The 26,773-nt window shown below is 40.3% G+C and overlaps 1 long non-coding RNA gene across 1 annotated transcript; it reads left to right on the top strand.

Annotated features, from left to right (window-relative positions):
• Positions 1–21,996: 21,996 nt before the first annotated feature.
• Positions 21,997–26,190, top strand: LOC125292155. The gene is made up of 4 exons (XR_007193144.1): positions 21,997–22,223; positions 24,763–24,767; positions 24,830–24,831; positions 26,119–26,190. It is a non-coding gene; the product is annotated as an uncharacterized LOC125292155 (long non-coding RNA).
• The last annotated feature ends 583 nt before the right edge of the window (positions 26,191–26,773 follow it).

Genomic DNA, 26,773 nt, shown 5'->3' with positions numbered 1-26,773 from the left:
CAGCACTCTGAAGAGCCGTGTAATAATGGAGAGATAACAATTATTTTTTGGTCCAGTTTGAATTGTGCCACGAATTTCACATATGATGTGTGTGTGAATTTAAAATAATTTTTCACGTCAAGAAAGTACTGTTGTTCGATAGACTTCAAAAGTTATGTTGTTTTGTGCGAATCCGCTCAGTGGACTACATCTCTCATCTCGAACGATGTATGTCACCAACGTAATGAAACAATAAGAGCTGTTATGCTAGTTAACGGTTGCATCTTGCTGCCTGCTATGTCACTTAACAGTATCTAATGTACAGTCTATGGACAAATACAACTTACCTGATGTGTTTAATCCTCTGACTCATGGTATTTTCATCGGCAAGGAAAGCCCAATTAAGACCTGTTGCTGGTATGCTTGTACAATCTAGTGTGGCTGTGAATGAGCTAACGTCACTAGCGCGACTGATGGGTTTGTAGTCGCTCTGCTCTAGAATCTTTGGTTGGAATTACGATCTTTCACAATGTTGTAATTCAATAGTTACGAAACAAACTGCAAATGTCTTTACATGTCTTTAAAATTGACAAACATCATATGGGTAATTCAAGGCACAAGTCAACCGGGACCAGAAAATAATTTCTTTTTCGCCATAGACTGCCGTTCAAAATTTTTTGAAAGATAGCTCCCATGGAGGCAAACGGAAGGGGCGGGACTTCGCCTCTCTATGAGAGTCTTTCAGTATTAAATGTGTATGTGTGATTCCGAATGGATGTGTGTGGTTTGCAATTAGAATAAACAAGAAATAACATTTCCAATAATTTCCCATTATAAATTACATAATATTTGCACCTTCCTTACTTGTGAAGCTCACATAATTCTAATGATGTCACCGTATGTATGTGAAATGTAATATAACGTTGCCACCTAGCGTTCGGATGTATTTAACATTAACGTGGCATTTCTTGCTTGTGTCGTCAACTCCATGCTTTGAGGAAAACAATCTTTTTATTATAGTTTCCTCTTCAGTGAGCGATTACCAGGTCGTTTTTGTAACGGAGATGGCTGTTTATTGTCCCTAGGTTTACAGAAACACCTATTCATATTAATACGTATGGAAATCAAGTTAACGCTGCCGACCACTGTTTGTCTATTACATGGCCCAGAATGCCTTGCATGTCTTTACAACAAAACAACACAGTAAAACCTAAATGCCCGTAAACATATGAATTTGCATACTTGTAACATTTCTAATAATACGTCAGCAATAAATAGCTAATGTTCTCCTTGCCATTTCAGTTCAAAAGTCCATACTATCCCATGACTGAGCAAGGATTTCTGATTGGGCAAGGCTGCCCAGAGACATTGTGCATACTTGGAAGGCATTGTGATAGAAGTGCAAGTGCAAAGGTGAAAGGTGATGGTTACCAACTACAGAATGTAATTCCAGGGAATTACGAGTGCATGAAAATGAAGCTAGGACAGGCATAGCTTAATAAAAAGTTGATAGTTTAGACGTATACAGTTTAAAAGTTGAATGTAGATAGTTTAACAGTTGTTAATAGAGAGATAGTTTAATACACAGATAGTTTAATGAATGTTGAAAGTTTAAAAGTTATATGTAGATAGTTTAAAGGTTGTTGACATACTGATAGTTTAATGCATGTTGGTAGACAAATAGTTTAAAGGCTCTATATAGGTAGCTAGTTGACGATAACTGACAGTTGAAATGGCTCTAATGTTTGCTATCAGTTATGCTAACAAAGCTAATTGTTTTGACCAAGTTACTTAGTTAACTTAGCTCATGTTTTCTAGCAGTTTTGGAAAAAATGCTAACTATGTTAACCATGTGACTTAGCTAACTTAGCTAATCATTTTTAGCAGTTATGTTAAAATGCTAACATGCTAACTATGCTAACTAACTTAGCTAATCATTTGTAGCAGTTTTACTAAAAATGCTAACATGCTAACTATGCTAACCATATGACTCGCTTAACTTAGCTAATCATTTTTAGCAGTTATGCTAAAATGTTAACTATGTTAACAATGCTAATGATGCTAACTAGCTAGTGAGGACTTTTATTTTGAAGGCAGAAGGCAGAGGATACAGTTGATGGGAGTCATAGTTGACTGACAGTTACAACAGCTGACAGTTACAACAGTTGAACAGTTGATAACAGTTGAACATTTAAAAAGTTGGATAGTTTAAAGGGACTTTTTTTTTTTTTTTGAAACAGTTGTGGGCACAGGAAGCAGTTGAACATGATCTACAGTCTTAATACAGCCATATTGTATGCTTAAAGCCTGAGACAGTTTCTGCCAGGTGGCCTAAACACCTGGCATAGGATTCTAATTGCTCTATTGTGATGTCATAATCTAATGTTAAGTCAATGGGGAAATGTTAGTAGTTTTTAATTAATAGTTTAAAAAGTATAAAAGTTACAAAGTTGAAAAATACATAGCTGAAGTCACATAAGTAAGACCTACGCAACGCAGTTTGAATTGTGTTTTTCTAAGTTAAACGGTTGAAGCTGTATTAAACGCACAAAAAGCGTTAGAAGAAGAAGAACTAGAAAACGCAATTCCAGGAATTATTAGTGCATGAAAATGCAAAACATATGGTGTGAAATATATTGTTAAAACAGATGATGTTCTAATTGGCAACCAACATGATGAGGTTTAATATAGTTGGAATGACTGAACTAGGCAGATGAGGTTTAATATAGTTGGGATGACTGAACAGTTAAATAGGTGGATAGTTTAAAAGGTTAAATTATTTGCTAGGTAGATGAGGTTTTAAAAGGTTAAATTATTTGCTAGATAGATGAGGTTTAATATAGTTGGAATGACTTAACAGTTAAATAGGTGGATAGTTTAAAAGGTTAAATTATTTACTAGGTAGATGAGGTTTAATGTAGTTGGAATGACTGAACTAGGTAGACGAGGTTTAATATAGTTGGAATGACCGAACAGTTAAATAGGTGGATGGTTTAAAGGGTTAAATTATTTGCTAGGTAGATGATGTTTAATATAGTTGGAATGACTGAACTAGGTAGATGAGGTTTAATATAGTTGGAATGACTGAACAGTTAAATAGGTGGATGGTTTAAAAGGTTAAATTATTTGCTAGGTAGATGAGGTTTAATATAGTTGGAATGACTGAACTAGGTAGATGAGGTTTAATATAGTTGGAATGACTGAACAGTTAAATAGGTGGATAGTTTAAAAGGCTAAATTATTTGCTAGGTAGATGAGGTTTAATATAGTTGGAATGACTGCACAGTTAAATAGGTGGATAGTTTAAATGGTTAAATTATTTGCTAGGTAGATGAGTTTTAATATAGTTGGAATGACTGAACTAGGTAGACGAGGTTTAATATAGTTGGAATGACTGAACAGTTAAATAGGTGGATGGTTGAAAAGGTTAAATTATTTGCTAGGTAGATGATGTTTAATATAGTTGGAATGACTGAACTAGGTAGATGAGGTTTAATATAGTTGGAATGACTGAACAGTTAAATAGGTGGATAGTTTAAAAGGTTAAATTATTTGCTAGGTAGACAAAGTTTAATATAGTTGGAATGACTGGACAGTTAAATAGGTGGATAGTTTAAATGGTTAAATTATTTGCCAGGTAGATGAGGTTTAATATAGTTGGAATGACTGAACGGTTAAATAGGTGGATAGTGTAAAAGGTTAAATTATTTGCTAGGTAGATGAGGTTTAATATAGTTGGAATGACTGAACTAGGTAGATGAAGTTTAATATAGTTGGACTGACTGAACAGTCAAATAGGTGGATAGTTTAAAAGGTTAGCCTGAGAAACTGATAGGGTGCAGGTGGCCTGGCCACCTGGCCTAGGATTCTAATTGCTTAACGGCAGTCTTAATAGAGCCATATTGTATGCTTAAAGCCTGCGACAGAGTATATAGTTTAAAAGTTAAATGTAGATAGTGTAATAGATGTTGATAGACAGAAAGTTGAATGGATGTTGATAGGCAGATTGTTTAATGGATGTTGATGGATAGTTTAATGGGTGGATGAGTGAATGGTTTGAAGAGGATGAATGGATAGAAAGTTGGATGAAATGTGTCTTATATCCTTGTAGAATGGAGAAACACAGAGAGAGTTGGTCTAGTTCTAGTCCCGGTTGAAGCTGCATTAACTGTGTTAGAAGAAGAAAAATAATAATAATAAGAAGAAGCCTAGGAAGAACAGTACAGTGCATTTTCATGCACTGTAATAAGAAGAAGCCTAGGAAGAACAGTACAGTGCATTTTCATGCACTGTAATAAGAAGCCTAGGAAGAACAGTACAGTGCATTTTCATGCACTGTAATAAATCGGATAACAATAGAGTGCATTTTCATGCACTCCAATAAGAAGAATTCGGATAACAATAGAGTGCATTTTCATGCACTCTAATTAATATTAAGAATAATTCTGATAACAGTAGAGTGCATTTTCATGCACTCTAATAATAATAAAATGCCTTGGAATAACAGTACAGTGCATTTTCATGCACTGTAAAAAGAAGCCTAGGAAGAACAGTACAGTGCATTTTCATGCACTGTAATAAGAAGAAGCCTAGGAAGAACAGTACAGTGCATTTTCATGCACTGTAATAAGTAATGTGATCTAGTGTATGGATATGTATGCCACCATATATGGAGACTACAAATATGTCAGCCACATATTCACACATAAAGTTCTCCATATATTTAGAAAATAAGTAGTGGAATCTAGTGTATGGATATGTATGCCACCATACATAGAGACTACATATAAGTCTGTCACATATTCACATATTCACACATAAACTTCTCCATATATTTGGAAAACAAATCATTGGATCTAGTATATGAAGATATATAGGGAAATTATATGGGAAATTAAAATATTTTGTATGCATGTATAGACATATAGCTTTGAATATATGTTTGACACAAATATTTGAATCACATATGGGCAGCCATGGCCTACTGGTTAGCACTTCGGACTTGTAACCGGAGGGTTGCCGGCAGCTCACTGCGCCGGGATTAGTGTGTGCTTCACCTCACTGTGTGTGCAGTGTGTTTCACTAATTCACGGATTGGGTTAAATGCAGAGACCAAATTTCCCTCACGAGATCAAAAGAGTATATATACTTATATACATATATGTCCATATAAGTAAAATTATAAGTCCCTGTTATTTGACATATATGTTCATATATTGCCATATATTATGGAAGCATATGAGTAGCTTTATTCAAATGAGAATGCAATCTGCAATATGCAGTTCAAAAAGACATTACATTATGCAATTGACAATTCATTATGTAATTTAATATTGCAATTTGCAATAATATCCAACAAATTGTATTTTAATCTGCAAAGTGACAATGAAATCCTAAAATCAATTCCAATAATTTTGGTTAAAACATGGATTGAATTGCAGAAACACAGAGAGAGTTTCTACGGATTTACTGGCTACCGATTATATCTCGTGAACAAACTCTTGCATAAACTGTTGTTGCTCGAGGCTTTGGATTATCGGACTCTATAACCTTGATCGCCAAACTTTTCTGTCAAACGTTAACGTTAAACGTTAAGCCAGTATCAGGAGCTGCAAATAATACCGGGCCAAGGAAACGATATCTGGAAGAAGAAAGCATCAAATTCCTTCTAACGTCTCTCAAAACTAGTGACTCAATATAAAAGTGAGATCTTCTCAGATTACTTACCCGCTACCTGTGTTCGAAAGTTATCAAGGAACTGCGATATCGCTGTTGCTAGCCAACTAGCAAACAAGCGTTTAAAAACAGTTGACACCGGGCGAGCCCTCGCCGCGACACGATGCCTCCCCTCAGCTGTGCACCAGGCTGCGACTCATCGTCCTTCTCAGCGAAAAAGATAGTGGAACTTCGAAGCCAGAATAGCGACCCTCCATCAGATTGAGAAGGATGAACAGTTCCTTGACACCATTCTCTCCGTAAGTAACGTTACCTCTCTTACACACACAAATGCCAGATGCCCTGATTTCACTCTGTCCTCCAATACTTTAACCATGCCATACACTAATGCAACTTCTGTCCCTGTTGCCTCTCCCGGCCTCTGCTGAGAACCAAGCCTGCTCTGCTGGCCAGCTCCACTCCACACCAGCCTGAGCCATGGCGTAGAAGCAAGCATCACAAGCACAGCAGACGGTCCGGACGGCACTCAGGCCCAGCCCAACCTATACGACTGGAAAATCGCTATGCCATTCTGACCGAGGATGAGGAGCCCCTCCAGCCCGAGACAACCATCCTGGTCCCTCCTCAAAGTCGGCCCCCGACCCCCTCCCCCGGACCTCATCAACCTCCACCCTGGTCATCGGCAGTTCCATGGTTAGAGACCTCTGCATTCCCCATCATGTAGCGGTCCCTCCAAGGTCTACTGCTTCCCTGGTGCCAAGGTCCTTGACATCCAGCAGAAACTCCCAAGCATCCTGGCCCCGCCACACCAAGGTCAACAACATCATCATTTGCATTGGGGCACGAAGCGACATCAGAGATAAGCAGTCAGTAGCACTGCAGGAAAACTACAAAACTCTCATCACCACTCTGATGGGCACAGAAAACGCTTTGTCATCTCTGGGCCTCTCCCCTACCTACAGAAAAGGTGCTGAGAGATGGTCCAGACTGTTCGATCTCCACACCTGGCTCAAACGCTACTGCGCTTCCCTAAGCATCCCCTATGTCAACAACTGGGGCTTGTTCTGGGAGAGGCCCAGTATGCTGAAGCGTGATGGTCTCCACCCAAACCAACATGGAGCCAGGCTACTCTCTGACAACATAGCGTCCACACTGAGACATTGACATTCTGTAGAAAATATTACAGATTCCGCCCCCAGGTATTGATTCGAATGGCATTTTACATGTGGATGAGTCTGAGAATGTTTTCTGCAGGGTAACATACAATACTACTACCATAGATCAAGCTGTGTCATGCAATAGCATGACTTATGCTTATAGTTCTATTCCAACGTTGATTTCTACCCAACGTATAGTAAAAGAAAAGACAAATTTAAAACTAGAAACCTAACAAATATTCTTTCCATACCTCAGCATATTCCTCAAAAGCCAGAGGCATTTTCAGCTAACATGGGTTTACTAAATATAGGTGCACTTACTACCAAAACCTTTGCAATCAATGATTTTATTAGTGAAAAAAAAATGGATTTTCTGTTTCTTGTTGAAACCTGGCTGACTTCAGACAGCAAAGCTGTTCTTGTTGAGACTTGTCCCCCAAATTATAATTTCTTCCACTCAATTAGACAAGGCAAACGAGGTGGTGGAATTGCCTCCATTCTCTCAAACAAATATAGTTGCACACGAAGTCAACTTTGGCTAATTCGCTTCCTTTGAGTATATTGCCCTCACTCTGAAGGCTGACCCAGCTGTACTTCTATTAACCTTATACCGCCCTCCTAAACTATGGACTGGCTTTCTCGACCAGTTTTCTGAACTTATGTCGCTCATCATCACTAGCTATGATCGGATAATTGTAAATGGCGACTTCAATATTCATGTCAATAAGACAACTGATGCTAAAGCCAGTAAGTTCCTTAATGTGTTGGACAGTTTAGAGCTAAAGCAGCATGTTACAGGACCCACCCACAACCTTGGCAACACCCTCGATCTAGTCATTTCCAGAGGGATAGAAGTCACAGACTTATCAGTAAATGATATAAATATGTCTGATCATCATTGTGTATCTTTTAATATTGTACTACATACTCCAAAAATTCATCCGAAATTGCAATCAAATCGCGACTCTTGGACATTAGAGCAGAACAGCAGTTCATAGCTCTTATAGACTCCATAAATTTAGATATTTTACATCATCCCATTGATCAAATGGTAGAGGCTCTTAATCGTGAATTAGGCTCTGCTTGACAGAGTGGCACCCTTAAAGACTAAAAAAAAGGCCCTGTAGCAAACTGACACCTTGGATGAGCGAAAATATCCATGATCTAAAAAGATCATGTAGGAAAGCTGAGAGAACATGGAGAAAAACTAAGTTACAGGTTCACCGTGCCATTCTAAAAGAAAAAATTGCAAATTATAATAGAGCTATTCGAATGAGAGGAGGAACCACTTCTCTAAGGTAATTGCTGAAAACAGTGGAAACTCTAGGGTGTTGTTCTCTACCATTGATAGGCTATTGCATCAAACACCTTTTGATACACTCAGTCAGGCATCCTCTCTAAGATGCGAAAGAATTTGCAGACTTCTTCAAAAACAAAGTCATTTCTAAAAGGGAGGCTATTGGTAACACAAGTAATATGTTTGATAGTACACCCAAAAACAGCCCCCAAAATTAAGGTCCTTTAGCACTATTACTCAATCTGAGCTTGGTAAAATTATAACTCAAACCGGCTCCTCAACATGTGTTTTAGATCCAATCCCTACTACATTCCTCAAAAAGTATATGATGGCTTAGCTCCCTTTTTTTCTCAAGGTAATAAATACCTCAATAGAAACAGGTATATTTCCAACTGCTTTTAAAACCGCTGTTGTGAAACCTTTACTTAAAAAGTCAAAACTTGACCATACCAATCTGAGCAACTACAGGCCTATATCAAATCTATGGTTTTTTGAGCAAAGTACTTGAAAAAGTTGTTTGCAATCAGTTAAATACCTTCCTCAACGAAAACAGTATCCTTGAAAAATTCCAATCAGGTTTTAGATCAAATCACAGCACAGAAAGCGGCTCTAGTAAAGATAGTCAATGATCTCAGACTAGCTACCGATTCAAACAAAGTCTCAATCCTTATTCTTCTGGATTTGAGTCTGCATTTGACACCATTGATCATAGCATCCTAATTCACGCCTTCCTTGAAGTGGGTGGGTCTCTCTGATAATGCTCTAAACTGGTTTCAAACCTACATTACTGGCAGAGATTTTTTTTATATCAGTCTAGGAGATCATGTATCTGAAAAACATGACTTGCCTTTTGGTGTGGCCCAGGGAGCTGCCTTGGTCCCCTGCTATTTTTTCTATATATGCTTCCATTGGGAGCGTCATAAGTCAGCATAATGTAAACTTCCACAGCTCATAGATGATACCCAATTGTATCTTTCTGTGGAGCCAACTAACCCAGATGGCCTTTGCTCCCTCACTGCATGCCTAACCTCCATTAATCAGTGGATGAGCAAAAACTTTTGAAACTAAATGATGACAAAACAGAGGTACTTCTGGTTGGACCAAAACTAAAAGCGAGATATTATTCTTAGTAATCTGGGGAACTTGGCACACCAGGTCAAACCAAAAGTAACAAGCCTCGGTGTCATCTTAGATACAGAGTTAAGTTTTAAGCCCCATATCAGTAAAGTTACTCAGACAGCCTATTTCCACTTGAGAAACATTGCCAAAGTGCGGCCCTTTTAACTCAACAAGATGCAGAAAAACTAATTAACGCCTTTATCACTAGCAGGTTAGACTACTGCAATGCACTTTTCACTGGTCTTCCCAAAAACATCTAAAGAAATTGGCACTCATACAGAACTCTGCAGCTAGACTTTTTAACTAAGACTAAGAAGAGAGAACACATCACCCCTGTGTTGGCTGAACTGCACTGGCTCCCTATTTCCTATAGAATTGATTTTTAAGGTTATGTTAATTACTTACAAAGCTCTGAATGGCATAGCTCCTTCATATATCTCTGAGCTTTTAATATCTTATCAACCACAAAGGAAACTTAGATCATCCAATTCTAATCTTTTAATCGTACCCAAAGTGCTCCACAAACAAAGTGGAGAAGCTGCGTTTATCCATTATGCCCCCAAACTATGGAACACCCTGCCTCTGTACATCAAGCAGGCGAAGTTCAGTAAATATTTTTAAAAAAGATCTGAAAACATACCTGTACAGGAAAGCTTTTAGTTAACTCATCTTATCCTGTAGACTACATTTTCAGATTATTCTACATCTGCTACTATTGGAGGGCGCAGCCAGCCAGAAGCAGATGGCTCCCCTATTAAGTCAGGTTCTGCTCAAGGTTTCTTCCTGGAATATGGGAGTTTTTCCTTGCCACAGTGGCCATATGGCGTGCTTGTGGGGGTAAGAGGGTTAAGGCTGCCAGTCTTATGGCGTCATTTTCTATATTTTTGATATGTTGCTGAGTATAACATAAACAGCAAAAAAAAGTGATTGATAATGACTGACTATTATTGTGTTACATGCTTCAAATGTAAAGCACTTTGAGCTGCATTCTGTGTATGAAAGGTGCTATACAAATAAAGCTTTATTATACAAATAAAGCTTTATTATAATTGCATTCCATTTTGCCATGGTACTTCAGTCTCAAAATTCAAATGGGAATTCATTTTGCATTTCAATTTTCAATATTCAGTTTCATCATTTAACTGTCAATTCGTTTTGCAATTTAATATTTAAAGTGCAATGTAGGATTGCATTTTAAAAACATATTTGGCAAAACTGTCAATGCCAGCTTGAAAAGATTTTGGATTATTTTGGGCAAAACGTTTTGCCATCGTTTTGAGGCATTTTATTCAAATGGAAAAGAAATAGCGCCCCCCGTGATTGCATTGCACTTTGGTCACGCTCTTTGTGTTGCAAAATTCAAATGGCCATTCAATCTGCCAAACGCATTGCAATCTGTCAAGTCACTCGTCAAGGCGGGAACTAGGCTACGTCACTTCCGTGTTTACGACTTCTTACCCAGTTAGCGTTTGCAATGGAGGAGTTTGCAGTCTCTGGCCGACAGACCCGGCTGTAGGGTACAGTGACAGAGGGGGCATTTGCGATTTTCAAGGGGGCACATTTTTTTTTATTTGGGGGGCGGGGGGGTTGTGTTGGCGGCGCAAACATATCATGTCACAGTTGATGAATAATGTTAACCGTGACCACGATTAGGCCTAGTGTCCGCGAGACCCAGCTGTGTTCTTACATTATTAAGGCTCTTATGTTGCTGCTGATAACTTTGCCAACCAGCGGCATCTTTAGTAGCACCCCCTCCCCCCAGCAATCACCCCCAGCAATCAGTAGCCTACAAATAAGCATCGTATACAACAATTCAGCAAGATAGATTTGGCTAAACGTGGGCCCGGAGCGACCGCACCCCCCGGTCCGCTTATGAGGCTAGCCAGACCACGGAGGGGAGTCTCCGTTGTGTGTGTGTGTGTGTGTGTGTGTGTGAGAGAGAGAGAGCAGGGCAAGGAAAGGCTGTGTGAGTTTTAGCCTAACTAACGACAATGGACGACAGAGTGGGCAAGTCCTGTGAACTCCAAAGAGCTCCGCGATCTCCCTAATAGAAGAGGTAACCCTCTACTCCCTCCAGTGGTATCCACAGAAGGTCTCCCCACCGGCTAGCGATTAGCTGTAAGGCCTCAGAAGTCTTTGAACGGACCAGGTTGACATCTAATTGGACAAGTAGGGCTAGATAGCCCACTCTGTCGTCCATTTTCAGTGATCTGTCCGTTGAGTCAGACTCGTTGACACGGTGGTGTTCTACATAATCAGCCAGAGACCTTAGTGCAGCTGCAAACTCCTCCATTGCAAGCGCTAACTGGGTAAGACGTAAACACGGAAGTGACGTAGCCTAGTTCCCGCCTTGACGAGTGACTTGACAGATTGCAATGCGTTTGGCAGATTGAATGGCCATTTGAATTTTGCAACACAAAGAGCGTGACCAAAGTGCAATGCAATCACGGGGGGCGCTATTTCTTTTCCATTTGAATAAAATGCCTCAAAACGATGGCAAAACGTTTTGCCCAAAATAATCCAAAATCTTTTCAAGCTGGCATTGACAGTTTTGCCAAATATGTTTTTAAAATGCAATCCTACATTGCACTTTAAATATTAAATTGCAAAACGAATTGACAGTTAAATGATGAAACTGAATATTGAAAATTGAAATGCAAAATGAATTCCCATTTGAATTTTGAGACTGAAGTACCATGGCAAAATGGAATGCAATTCAATCCATGTTTATTCTATTTATTTAACCAAAATTATTGGAATTGATTTTAGGATTTCATTGTCACTTTGCAGATTAAAATACAATTTGTTGGATATTATTGCAAATTGCAATATTAAATTGCATAATGAATTGTCAATTGCATAATGTAATGTCTTTTTGAATGGCATATTGCAGATTGCATTCTCATTTGAATAAAGCTACCAATATGCTTCCATAATATATCACATTTTTGTATGGGCTATATTTGCTACTTTTAATTTGTCAGATATAACAGTACCTACTATATCCAAACTCAGGTTGAAGGATTTTGTCTTCACTCTGTTGCTGTATCCTAACAGTTTTAGTGCCTTCCATAACTTTCTAGGGTTGTTCCTATTCTCCTCTATCTTGTCATTGAAAAACCCTGTCTTGGCTTTCTTAATCATTCGGTTCACCTAATTTCTTTGTTTCTTATACTCACTAAATATCTGCTAATCTTTAGCCTTCCTAAATTTGTTAAAAAAATAATTTCTTATCTTTATAGCTTTCAATATGTCAGAATTTCATCCAAGGCTCTGTTCTGCATTTAATTCTGACAGATTTTTCTGGGGCAACTTTGTCAACAGATTTCAAAAACAATGATTTAAAATGTAGCCAAGCTTTATCCACCTCTTCACAATTAAAAACAGTAGACCAGTCCACCTCCCTCAATGATCTAGACAATGCCTCACTGCTATAGTTCTTTAGAGGTCGAATTTGAATTGAGTTATGACAATTATACTGACATTTTTGTATTTTACGTGTACAAAAAATTTTAGAATGATCACTTAGGCCATATTCTAGAACCCCACATTTTGAGATTTTACATCGGTCAGATACAAGCACTAAATCAATGATGGTTTGAGTATCAGAAGAGACCCTTGTGAACTGAATAATAAGTTGCTGAAAATCAAATAGTTTGCACAAATTCCTCAATGCTTTGTATGTAGAGGAGTCATTCTTTAATACATTTGTGTTGAAATCGCCAATCATTATCACCTCTGATTTGACGACAGTCCACAGATTTTGCGCAAATATCTTCCAGTAGGTCATAAAACTTATTTTGATTCGGTGGTCTATAACATGTTCTTTGCTGCGGTGTGCTGGGGCAGCTGTATGACAGCCAGGAAGGGGAACCGACTTGACAAACTTGTCAGGAAGTGTGTGTCAGTGTTGGAGAGAAGGGTAGACTCTAGGACATTTGGTGGAGGAAAGAATGAAGAGCATGATGAAATCCATCCTCAGTAACAGGAGCCACCCGCTGCATGACACTGTGGTTGCCCAGACAAGGAGCCGCAGTGACCGACACCTCTCCATGAGCTACAGGACTGAGAGGTTCAGGAGGTCATTTGTTCTGGCCGCCATAAGACTACACAACGGACCAGTTTGAAGTGCATTAATTATTTACTACTAATGATAGTAGCTTGTTTTGTTGTTGTTATCAGGATTTTTATGAGTGTATTGCAGTGAGAATGCTTGTTGGTAGACAACACAGTGCGGCTGGACATCTGAATATCCCCTGCGGGGAATCGGTCGGTCGGTCTGTCTGTCTGTCTTTCTTACCTGGGTGTTGCCTACATTATTAATTGATGGTAGCCTACAATAGTTAATTGCATCGTGCAACAGCCAGGGATAAGTTGGCTCAGTGAGTAGGGAATCAGGCTGGAGAATCATGCATGGGTTGATTTTGCGGGATCAAATCCAGTTTAATGCTAGTTTTCAAAAACATATTTTTTTACATGTCTTTTGTCCAAGTGGCTGTAATGTAGCCTAGTGCTCATGGTGTATACAGTATATGAAAAGCGACTTCAAACCACCTAAAACAACTTGTTTGTGAATGTCTGACAACTGCTGCAGCACATGCACGCGCAAGGAAACCAGTAGGTAGAGAAACCAGAAGGCACACAACACCGGCAGTGTCCGAATCGCGAAGACAGCAGGTAGGCGTACAACATCAATCACCAGGGGGGGAACACGCTCCCCTACCCACATTACACGTTAAAAATGGCCTGTTAAAATGGGCATTTCCCAGGCTAGCGTCACTCAAAGCCATTACAGTTTTTCTCAGTCGCTTTGGTGCTTTTCTCAGATCAGAATGAAAATTCTCATAACTATTAGTTCAACCTCCACAACATTTAGTCATTTGTGCACATCATAGTAGCAATTTATCCTTCCTCTGAACAAATTGCAAATACTTTTGAACATGTATCAGTTGCTTTGTCATGTCAGTCAAAATGAACTATACTTATGGATGCTGAATAGTCATTCCCAATAAAACTAATAGTCTTCATTTTATTGCTTGAGTCATTACATACACAATTGGTGAACTAGTTATCAAATTCTGTCACAATGCTGTAGAATTGCAAAGAGCATATACAGTAAAACGTACATATTCAGTGTCTTGTACTCACTTACTCCCCTAACTACAGCAGTTTGTAACTTTACTGTAGTTTTCAAATGGCTGTACAAGTACTGTATAGTGCTGTCTTGAGCATTTTCAGGTAGTGTCACCGAGTTCTGACCTTTTTTTGCATGGCAAAACACTGAGAGCATAAACTGTCGTAATGAAAACATGACAAAGCCATTTGACTATCTTGTTCATAAACAATGGTGTCAAGACTTTTTGATTTTGATGACACTGGCAGTTTCATTGACATAAATACTTGCTTTTGAGGAATGGACTATCCATTTTGAGCAAGTGACGTGCTTTTGCAGGTTATCCACTAGGTTTTGCAGTTTGCACTAATTGTTTTGAGAAATGCACTAACTCTAATACACTAATGCACCATAGCGACTGAGAAAAACTGTAATTTACCACGGATGCTCAATTCTGTGGCGGAGTCTATTTTCAATCAACGCAGAGAGTAGTGCGCTCAGCTGAACGTACTAGAAGAACTCAACTCCCTGCTCTACAAGATATCTATTCCAGAAGAGTACTCCTAAGAGCCCAAAAGATTCTGAAGGACTCTTCTCATCCTAACAATGGATTATTCCTACCGCTGAAATCAAGAAGGCGCCTATGTAGTCACAAAGCCAGAACTGAGAGACTCAGGAGAAGTTTTTTATCCCCAGGCCATCCGAACTCTGAACTCACACTATACTGACTTTGCACTCATTCACTCCTCAGCACTCATGACCCCACACACACACACACACACCTACAAGACTTTTAGCACTTTTACATCCCTCTCCCTATGCTACAGACCTTTTATTTATTTTCTTATTTCATCACACGTCAAAACACATACACACACACACACACACACACACATCTGACTTTCTTCAACTTTTCCACATCTCCATAGAACTTTTTATTTATTATTTTTGATTTCTCCTCCATCTACCCATGTCCTTGATTGCCTAGCCTTTCTGCAACTAGGCTATTTAATGGCCAAAGCATTGTGTGTTGCCGTCTCACTGAAACAATAGAAGTATTGTTTTTAAACTTACCAGATGCTCCCCAGACTTTTTCAAAGACCTTGTCATAGGTGCTCCTCGTTTGCATCTCCTCCCTCAGACAGAGAAGAAGGTCCATTTTGGAGCCCTAGCTATCCATGCCACAGTCCTTCACAAGTTTACGCAAATCTTCCACCTGAACCATATAGACAGAGCAAGCATTTTACATTGTGAATGAAGGCAGTCTTTACAGCTTTGCGACAAGTTACTAACACCAACATGAAAATGTGTACACACACAGTCTATCCATACTATTTTTGCTTACACATTACAAAAAGTGTACATTTACTACAAATTCATCAATGTACAAAAACGTAAATGAAGTTAATTAAGTAAATTAAAGTAAATTAAGTATTTTTTTTCCACATTGTACATGCACATTCACACTGTACATGCACATGTACATTTATTACAAATTCATCAATGTACAAAAACGTAAATTAAGTTAATTAAGTAAATTAAGTATTTTTTTTTTCACATGCCGTAAGAAATACACAAATAAAATCACCTTCAACTTCATCAACTCATCTGAAATATTATGTTAATCACAACTAACACAGTCAAAGGTTTTGTTTGTTTATACCATGAAATGCACTGAGAATTACCATTGTGCTTCACAGCCGACCGTTCATGTGTCTGCACATGAGCTACCATAGAAGCGTAACTGCCCCGCTTAAAGCACACACAGCACCCATGTAAATTTTTGTCAACAGTAACAGGTTGCATGACTCCTCTGTCAGGACAAATTGTGGCATGGAACTGGAATGACATGGAATGAGAAATATGTTAGTGGTGCAAATGATGAAGGCCATATACACGGGTTTTGGGATATTGAACATTTTGAACATTCTCTAACCATTGTGATTTTGAATTGGTACAGTTTTCAGCACAAAACTCATTGTATTATTTTCATGAAGAGCACTGCTCTATGCTGTTCTATGGTGCTTTCTGCCTCTTAATTGCCCACGCATGTTTTCGTGATGTTGCATAGAAATCCATGTATGGACAGGCGATACATTTTTGGCCACACCCTTATTGGAAAAGCCCTTATAAGGGCCCCTGCCACAAAGAGCCCTTATAAGGGCTACTAGAAAGCCTACAAGAGCCCGCCGGAGAAGGTAGAGGAGGCGGGGAACGGTCATCAAGGCCTGGCGGAGGACGACAACGATAGCATGATCTTCGTGGCGTGGGTGGGAGAGGACCTCGGGCCGGCGGTGGAAGAAGACTACGTTGAAGGCAGTGACCTAGCCGGGCGGCCAGCAATCCAGGTCGGGGAGGGTCCGGAGCCTCTGCCCCCGCCAGGGGAATTTGTGCGTGCGCTGGCGGCCCACCTCAACGCCCAGGCTGCTGGTGTGCCCGAGGCGATGTCCCTTTGCTGCTGGGGCGATCGAGGCTGCGAGGTGGAGAGGCAGCCTTAGGGGACGCGCCTGGTTCGCGCCTGGTTCGTGCCTGAGTTGGTGTCTGCCTTCTTGGTTGGTGACGCGGTGGAACGGATTAATTAGTGAGGCCAATGCCTTTCCCTCTGAAGGATATTTGTCTTGGTTCTGTAATTGTTCACTCTGTGTGGAAATGGTATTGATCCGATCATAAGTGTTTTGAGCATTCTTGAATAGCCCTTTATGTGTGTGTCTGAGCGTCGGACTAGTGCACCGACGTGGACTACAGCAGTGAAGTAGCGATTGCCGAGGACGACAATAGCTTGTGTTGGGGCTGTGTAACGTCGGTGCTCCTGGACTAAGTGCTACAACTGTGTTACAGTGCATGCTGGGATGGGGGAGAACTGTGGGGTTGTGCCTTTATTTTACTGTTTTAATGTCCGGGTTTTAGTGTAGTGTGTTACCCTTTTAGTTCTTCCTCGTGTGTGATCCTTTTTTGTGTGGGTGGCTGCGTCCACCCCTGTATGTGTAGTGTGTGTTTGACCTGCCTAGTGTGTGCTGTATTCGGTGTCTGTGTCTCTGCCCTGGTTCTTAGGAATAAAGCTTGCCTTGAACGAAACTTTGGCTCCTGACTCATAAACGTTACAATACATATAAACAAAATATGTAAAACCTAAGCTACTAAATACTCTTACATGGACCCACTAATTACTATTCAGGTCACAGCTGTTCCTATGTATGGTTGACTAAGATGCTTTTGCATGTGTTTTTTGAAAGTTTTTTTTTTTTTTTTTTATCTTAGTTGAGTCACTTAAGGCAGGGGTCCCCAACCTTTTATGTACCATGGACCGGTTTGATTCCTATTTTTTTTTCACGGACCCGGGGGGGTGGGGGGTTTGGGGGTTCCATGTTCCATATGTGTTGTGCATGCATTACTTGAAAAGAACTAACTCCAGTTATGTATGAACAGTGAAGGTAACGATCTCTTGTGAAAAACGTGAACTTGAAGAAGTGAAAATTGAACAATATGAACTATGAATATTGAACAACTTGAAGCTACATCTATAAGTGTGAACATGCTTAACAAAATATGGGAACAAAACATGGGAACTAAACGTGCATTACGAATATAATCAGTGGGAGCCCTGCTTGTTTCCCTGCAACAAGAAGCTTCCATCTGGGGGTGATGGAAGACAGTGACACCCTCAGTGTGTTTGAAATGTCCAGTCGATTACACAATTTGTCTAGTTGCAGTCATTGCCGAAAACCCGGCTTCGCATGCATACGTGGTGGGAAACGTTTTCAGCGCTTTTACGGCTATCTCGGGATATTCTGCTTTGGTTTTGATCCAAAAACCCGCCAGAGAGGTTTCCTTATACACACTCTTAAGACCACCGTCATTAGCAATTTCGATCAACTGCTCTTCCTCCTGCGCTGACAAGTTAGGACTATTCGGGATATTGACAAATGGGTTGCGGACCCACTCATTGGTTTGCCGTGAATCTTTGAAGGATGGGAAGTAACGCTCAAACTCATTTGAGAGCGCAACAAGGTGATCGCGCACCAGCTGCGAGAGAAAGGGCCCTGCCTCAGTCTCTCCCAAAACCCCCAGTACTTTTTGGAACATATCAAATACACCCTGGTCCACTCGTCGTCCCTACAAATCAAACTTGGCTTTAAATGCAGCGACTTTATCTGCCAGTTTAAAGACAGTCGTCATTCTCCCCTGGAGTGACAGGTTGAGGTCATTAAGCAACCCGAATATGTCAAACAGTTAAGCGAGTTTTGACACCCAGTACTCATCACTAAAATGTGCAGCTAACGGTGACTTTTTTTCTGCTCTCACAACTCAAACACTCTGGCCAGTGACCTGCTAAAGATGCTTGTTTTTTGTTGCTCATTCTAGCAGTTTAGTTAACTTCGTGTGACACTACCGTTCGCCAAGAACTGATAGATAGATAGATAGATAGATAGATAGATAGATAGATAGATACTTTATTGATCCCCAGGGGAAATTCAAGGTCTCAGCAGCAGCATACATACAACACAAACACATTCTTTAACAGCAGAAAGAGTAATTAAAGTATATAATATAAAAAAACACAACTAAGCAGTAAGGACAGTAGAAGATAAAAGAATATGCTAAATATACTAAAATACAAATTATACTAACACTTAATACAATATATAAAAATATACTAAAATACAAATGACAAAAATACAAATTATACTAACACTTAATCTAAATCAATTCTAAAAACAGTATCCACATAGTGGTGATTAATAAATCAGAGGCGCTTGCAATGACTGAGGCAGGGACTGAGCCTGTGATTCTCTGTGCATAGTAAGGTATGGTAAGGTGCTCTAAGGTGCTCTGTGTGAATGAGTGTCATGGTGGTAGTGCAATGGTGATAGTGGTCATGGTGATAGTGCAAATGAGTAAGTCAACAGTGCAACAATGCAGAAATAAAGTAAAGTAAAATCTATATATCTATATATTTAACTATTTAAGAAAATGTATAAGTGTGGCCACAGTTCGGCTGTGGCATGGAGGGGGGGGGGGTTATGCATATGTGCTAATATAGCACGCAAACAGTGAGGCATAAAGACAGTGGTACAAGTGGCTAGTGGACAGACAGTACCAAACATGGAGGGGGTGAAGAGGCAGACAGACTATGCAGAGAAGTCTATCTCTCCTCTTCCCTTAAGTGAGGCATTGAACAGTTCAATGGCCCTGGGGACAAATGACTTTCTCCGTCTGTCAGTTGTGCAAGGCAGTGAGCGAAGTCTCCAGCTGATCAGGCTCTTCTGCTTAACAATAGTGATGTGGAGTGGGTGACACTCATTGTCCAAGATGTTGATCAGTTTGTTCAGGGTCCTTTTGTCAGATAGTGAAGTGATGCACTCCAGTTCAGCTCCCACCACAGAGCCAGCTTTCCTTACCAGCCTGTCAATTCGCCCCACATCCTTCTTCCTTGTGCTTCCTCCCCAGCATACTACTGCATAGAAGAGGACGCTGGCAACAACAGACAGGTAGAACATCCTGAGGAGCTTACTGCACACATTGAAGGACCGCAGCCTCCTCAGGAAGTACAGCCTGCTCTGCCCTTTCTTGTAGAGTGCATCAGTGTTGGCTGACCAGTCCAGTTTATTGTCCAGGTGGAGACCCAGATACTTGTAGGTGCTAACCACCTCCACATTGACCCCATCAATGTGGACTGGTAGCAGAGTGGGCTTAGACCTGCGGAAATCCACCACCATCTCCTTGGTCTTTGAAGTGTTAAGTTGAAGATGATTGAGTTTGCACCATTGCACAAAGTCCTCCACCAGGCTCCTGTACTCCTCCTCCTGCCCGTTCCTGATACACCCCACAATTGCAGTATCATCAGAAAACTTCTGCATGTGGCATGACTCGGTGTTGTAGCAGAAGTCAGATGTGTACAGGGTGTACAGGACTGGAGAGAGCACAGTTCCCTGTGGCGCTCCGGTGCTGCAGATCACAGTGTCACAGAGATAGTTCTTCAGTCTGACGAACTGTGGTCGCTCGGTCAGGTAATCTGTAATCCAGGTTACCGGGTGAGCGTCCACACCCATCTGCAAGAGCTTGTCTCCCAATCTGAGGGGCTGGATGGTGTTAAAAGCACTTGAGAAATCAAAGAACATGATTCTCACAGCACTTTTCCCCTTGTCCAGGTGGGAATGTGTCCTGTGTAGAAGATAAGTGATGGCATCGTCCACGCCCACTTTCTCCTGGTAAGCAAACTGTAACGGGTCTAGTGCATGGCGCACCTGGGGTCTGAGCATGCCTAAGACCAATCGCTCCTTTGTGCAAAATCCAGTGATGGTGGGGGTACGATAGCCTGTGATGATGGAGGTGAGTGTTGCGCTGGTATTGAGGGGGTGTGAGTGTGGGGGCTGGGGGATGGTGGACAGACCACCGCCATTGGAGCTGGAGCAGGGCAGTCAAACCTGTTGTAGAAGTGGTTCAACTGGTTCGCCCTGTCCAGGTCCCCCTCAACAGAGCTGCTGTTCTTCTTCAGGCCAGTGATAACCTTCATGCAGTCCCATGTCTCCTTCAAGTTGTTTTCCTGCAGCTTCTGTTCCACCTTCTTTCTGTAATCCTCATTAGCTTCCTTCAGCTTGAATTTGAGTTCCCCTTTTAGCAGCGCCTCAGCTCTGCCATGTCCCCTCTCTGAGCGCCATCTTTTTCCTGTTGAGAAGGGTCTTGACATTGCTGGTTATCCAAAGCTTGTTGTTGGGAAAGTAGCGTACAGTTCTGGTGGGAACAACAATGTCCATGCAGAAGTTCAGGTAGTCAGTTGTGCACTGTGTGACCTCCTCCAAGTCCTCTCCATTCTGTAACACACTCCAGTCAGTACACTCGAAGCAGTCTCTCAGAGCCCATCCAGTCCAAGGTGCGTGTGGGAACTGGTAGCCTCTGAATGAGGATGAATGAGGTTGTGGTCTGACTTTCCCAGTGGGGGGAGGGGGTTTGCACTGTATGCATCCCTCACGTTTGCATACATGAGGTCTATTGTCCTGTTTTTCCTTGTAGGGCAAGTGAAGTGAGCTGACCTGAGGCTGCGCAGCGCTGAAGGCAATATGTAAAAGTGTTGAAGGCGGGACAGACAGACGTAAGAAAATAGACCTTGCAAAATGCAAACATGCGTGCAATCAAACAACTGCATATAGGCCTATGCCATGTAAAAACGTGACATTATTGCGAATTAAATTTAGTTTAGTTTGCATGCATTTTTTAAAACTCATGTCGTAGGCTACGGCCCGGTTAGGAATGTCCTGCGGCCCGGTGGTTGGGGACCGCTGACTTAATAATAATAATAATAATAATAATAATAATAATAAAGCTTTATTTGTATAGCACCTTTCATACACAGAATGCAGCTCAAAGTGCTTTACATTTGAAGCATGTAACACAGTAATAGTCAGTCAGTCATTATCAATCACTTTTCTTTGCTGTTTATGTTATACTCAGCAACATATCAAAAATATAGAAAATGACGTCATAAGACTGGCAGCCTTAACCCTCTTACCCCCCACAAGCACGCCATATGGCAACTGTGGCAAGGAAAAACTCCCATATTCCAGGAAGAAACCTTGAGCAGAACCTGACTTAATAGGGGGAGCCCATCTGCTTCTGGCTGGCTGCGCCCTCCAATAGTAGCAGATGTAGACTTAAGGTATCAAAAGTGCATAATACTCCATTGTACTTCATTCAGTTCTAATAGTTCAACATAGCCGTGCAGCTGGGTTACCGTCAAGAACTTGACGTCCGTGCAACCCCCTAATTCTTTCACACAAACATATGGATATTAAGGGCGTTTTTGGGAGGTAACCAGGAGGTGCAAACAAACGCTGCATAGCCATTGAGATCACATAGTAAGGAGCTGGCTCAAGGGCTATTAAAGGTCTCATTCACTGAGAAACCGTTTAATACTTGTTACTTTCGAAATACTATAGCTCACTCCAAGTTGCATATGCATGCTACACGTGAAAATGATCTTCTACCCCCATTGCCCGCATTAGCCAATGAAAGAAAAATACGGAAAAAAAAAGCGAATCATAAAGAGCCCTTCCCAATGAGGCCGAAGGGAAACTGATTATTCATGGCCTCGCCCACCTTGGCTTGTGAACGCCTACAGGAAGACTGGAAGATTTTGCGGCTAGGGGATTGTCTCTCTGCAGCTAGTAGGAGTTAACAGCAAGTTGCTAACATGGTAGGAAAAAAAATCGTGCCTGTGTTATTTGTGGCAATAACACATCAATGTTGCATGTCTTGCCTTAGAAACATGAGTTGAGGAAGAAATGGTTCGGATTTATCGTTGGAACACCACCACCGAAGTAGTGCAACATTAGTTCTGTGTTCCAATCATTTCGACCACAGTCACTGCCTACAGTTAGAAAGTGGTTTTGCATCGATGTTCTGAAAACCTGGTTCTGTACCGTCATGATGATCGACCACCAGCTCACAGGCTGTAAGTACAAACAAACTTTTCCACCTAAGGTCTGTTACAAAATAGCATGTTCATATTCTTCACGTTAGCATGCATGAAAAGGGTACAAGCTAGGCTTAGGCTAGCCTATATTACAGGAAGCTACACTAGGCACGTAACTGAAGTGTTCTGTTCGCGACGTGTAAAATCAGAGAATGTCTAATAGGAAGGGCTCTGGTAAAATCCATTAGAGGAATGGACTATTTTCCCGAACGTAGCCTACAGGCCACTAACACGCCAGGTGTAGCTACTTCCATTGATTAGGCCTATTGGAAGCTAATTGTTGCAGTAACGTTACATAACGCGAACGGAATGCTTCAGTTACGTGCCTGGTGTAGCTACACTCATAAGAAACTGACCACACTACTCAGAGATTTAGCTTGTTGAACCTATAATCTTCTAACCTAAGTGTTAAACCACAAATAATAATATTAGCAACAATATCTTATGCTCAACTAAGTACGGGTATTGTTCTAGTCTAAACAGGGAAAATCAAAAACACAATACCCGTGCACTATTAGGCTAAGTTGCTATCACTAGAGCTCAGGTATTTACACTTCAGTCTAATTTATGTCTTCTTGCCATTATTACATTGACCTTTGTAGGCCTACAATGATGTTTTGTTTGATTACTTGCTGTTTACTTAGTGTTTTGTATGTCTTCCAGAGCACATCCTCATGTCAGACTACACAGCTTTCTAGCCTACATTAGGTCATCACGTTAGAAGCAAAGGTTTGTGATCTAACTTTTATTGTTGTTAGTTTCTAGAAGTCTTTTTCTAGTAGGCTAATACAGGTTCGTATGTGCTCGTCAATGTTTGGGAAAGTCAATTCATGGATTTCTTCAGGTCACTTTCCACAGGTGTATAAAATCAAGCACCTCGATTATGAATGTAGACTGCATGGTGCTTGATTAATACACCTGTGTAAATGGACCTGATGAAACCCATGAATTGCATAAGATAGAATTGATATTACCGAATGTCTTCTTGTGGGTGTGCTACTTAGTAAATCATACACCTTACCACAGTCACTAAAATATTTTTGTTTCCATTGTGCCAGTACAGTTTTGTGTGAGATAGTGAATGTCCTGTGTACTATTAGTATCTTGTAACTTGACAGTAATACACATTTATTTACTTTAGGTACCCAAACAGAATACTTCATGAAAAGTATGAGTATTGATACAAGCACTTTGGATACACCATGGGCATGGGGGCCTGCTACCTCTACTGCCATCAATCCTGTTCATCCAAGGCCAGCTAGAAGACCTCGGGTTGATCAAGAGGAGGAGGAGGATGAAAGCGACATCTTCACAATAACACCTGATGGCTCCACCTATGGCCCAGCGCAATCAAAGAGCAATGTAATAGAATCATCACAGCCAACGAATGTGTTTTGTGTGTTGTCCCTTCGGATCCCCAGGACAATACAAGCCGAAACGGCAACTCAGACCTTTTTCCCTAAATAATCCCAGCACCATCTTACAAAGGATCTGTAGGCCAGATGTCTGCATCGTCTGGCAAAAAGAGGACATTGTTAATTCTATGCATAGTTTGGATGTTCTTGTTTTGTGTTTGCATTATTTTAATAGACTGCAATATTACTATTTGTCAGTGTTTCACGGACCACCTAGCAAAAAAAAAAACAGTAGACCTACTTCAACAGTATATTACACAATAGGCCTTCTCACTGAACCACCTTGCTTATGGTGTCAGAGGATTCATATGATTTAAACTGGCATAGGTTACATCAGTGTTGCAGAACTGTTTGGATTTACATACAAGTTGGTTCAATATTGCAAACAACTCCTCTATTATATTTTACCACATCTACTTGTGGAACACTTGAGATAGCTTATGGACCACACTTTGAGTACTGCTGTATGTAAATATAATAAAGTTATTTATTGAAAATTGACCTGTTTTGTATATTTGTTTTAGGAGTTTCATCAGTTTTTGTCCCTTTTAAGCTAAAGGTTTATCTTATCTTTCATATCTTCTGTCTCACAGAGGGCCATAGTTGTCATAGTCGAATGTTTAGTGCATTTTGAAGGGAGTACATTATGCTAAGGCAGACTGGTTCTAATCCTGGGTACAGGGTCATACAGACAACAGGGGTACTGGTGTTGCCCATTTTTCTAACCACACGAGCAATCCCTTATGAAAAAGTAGTATAGGAATCTTATAGTATTTGGGACAAAATATTATAGTAATCTTATAAAAATAATTGGGACATACTGTAAAAGTACTACTAATAACTATAATATCCTGTAACCGCTATAGTTTTTCTATAGTAGTCTTATAGTACCTATAGTATGTCCAAATACTATAGTATTCCTATAAGATTGCTGTAATATTTAGTCCCAAAATACTATAGTAGGCTACTTTTTCTGTCATACGTGACAGAAAACAACTTGAGTAGGCTAACCTCTGCCATTGTCAGGCTATCAAAGCCATAGTTCTCATTACCGGAGAAGTCTTGCAGCACACATTCTCTGCTTCTGTAGGTATTCTGGTACAATTCCAACAAAATATAGCTAGGTAGGCGTGTTTGCATTTAGATCTATATATATATTGGGCTATGACCAAGTGGTCTTTCAATGATAGTTATGGTTTGAATTCCATGATACTATCTAGCTATTCCGATAGCATTAGCAGGCTAGGTCAGTGGCTGAACTGCATTTAAGGGTGCTTACCTGTGTTGTGAAGTAAAATATCTACTAGGAAGATTGCAAAGACTTTTGACTGTGTAAAGAAATAGGTCTTTATTTTAAAACGTTTCCAACTGTTTATTACTTGAAAGCAAGATGACGATTGTCACAAACGTTTACCTCTTTTAGGAGAAATTTTAAGCTGACAGGCAATTGTTACCATTCTATTAAACCAACGTTCACCGACAAACGATCAGGAAGCGGTTCTTCTTCCTACTCGAATATTAGGATCAAACACATGAAGTTGTATCTCCGAAGACATTTTGTGCAACAGTTTTGACTCGAGTTTTAGCCAGGTTTTAGCACTGTAAAGTTGAATATGGAGCATAGCACAGGCAGAATCGGATGAGGATGCACTGGAGGAAGCGTCACAGTACTGTTAGCCAATCAGAGGTGAATTCATTAGCATGTCATTAATATTCATGACTAGAGGCGAAATCCAGTCGTTCCTCCCCGCCCACCTTCCCCACCAAACTAGAACAGCATGAAACACACGCAGGACAGCATTTTTTTCACCAAAACCGGCTCACAGGGCATTCATCAATACTACAGACCACTGCAAAATTAATGAAAAAACGATGAGATGAGACCTTTAAAGTCCTCGTGTTTAGTTGTAACATGAAGGCACAGTTTCTATAGCCATACATGCGTGTTCACTTCTTGCTCCTTGGCTATAACGAGCTATTTGACGTCTTCGAACACTAAACATCTCGGAGGTGTCAAATGTTGAGTTACTCCAGTCTAGATTTTTTGACATTAAATCACTCCTATGATGTATTGCTATTGACTATCCAAAGTAAAATGCCTGTTTTGAAGGTAACTGATAGTTAAATAACCAAATATCCGATTGTTTGCACCTAGGACTTAGCTCTGTCCTAATTGAAAGTCCCCTTAATGCTTACAGGATTCTTTAATCTGCACTAACGTTAATAAAAAAAAAAAAAAAAAAATAGTTGAGCTGCCTATGTTGACCATGCAGAGAAACTTAGCTTGTCAGAGGTCTGTTTGTATAATACAGCTGTATTCATAAATTCAGTGGTGGACATTACTTGAGTACATTTACTCAATTACTGTACTTTCTGTCGCTTTTTCATGTATCTGTACTTGATTTGAGTATTTCAATTTTGTTAAACTTTTTACTTTTACTCCAGGCCAAATATCTTACTTTTTACTCCACTACATTTTCTGAAGCAGAAGTACAGCTGAAGTTCCTTTTGGAAAAAACACTGTCCAAATACATGTGTACTGTACTT

The sequence above is a fragment of the Alosa alosa genome, chromosome 1 (assembly GCF_017589495.1).
Source record: "Alosa alosa isolate M-15738 ecotype Scorff River chromosome 1, AALO_Geno_1.1, whole genome shotgun sequence".
NCBI classification, from domain to species: domain Eukaryota; kingdom Metazoa; phylum Chordata; class Actinopteri; order Clupeiformes; family Clupeidae; genus Alosa; species Alosa alosa.
The sequence above is the reverse complement of the archived record's forward strand: the minus strand, read 5'-3'. Positions and strand labels throughout refer to the sequence as shown.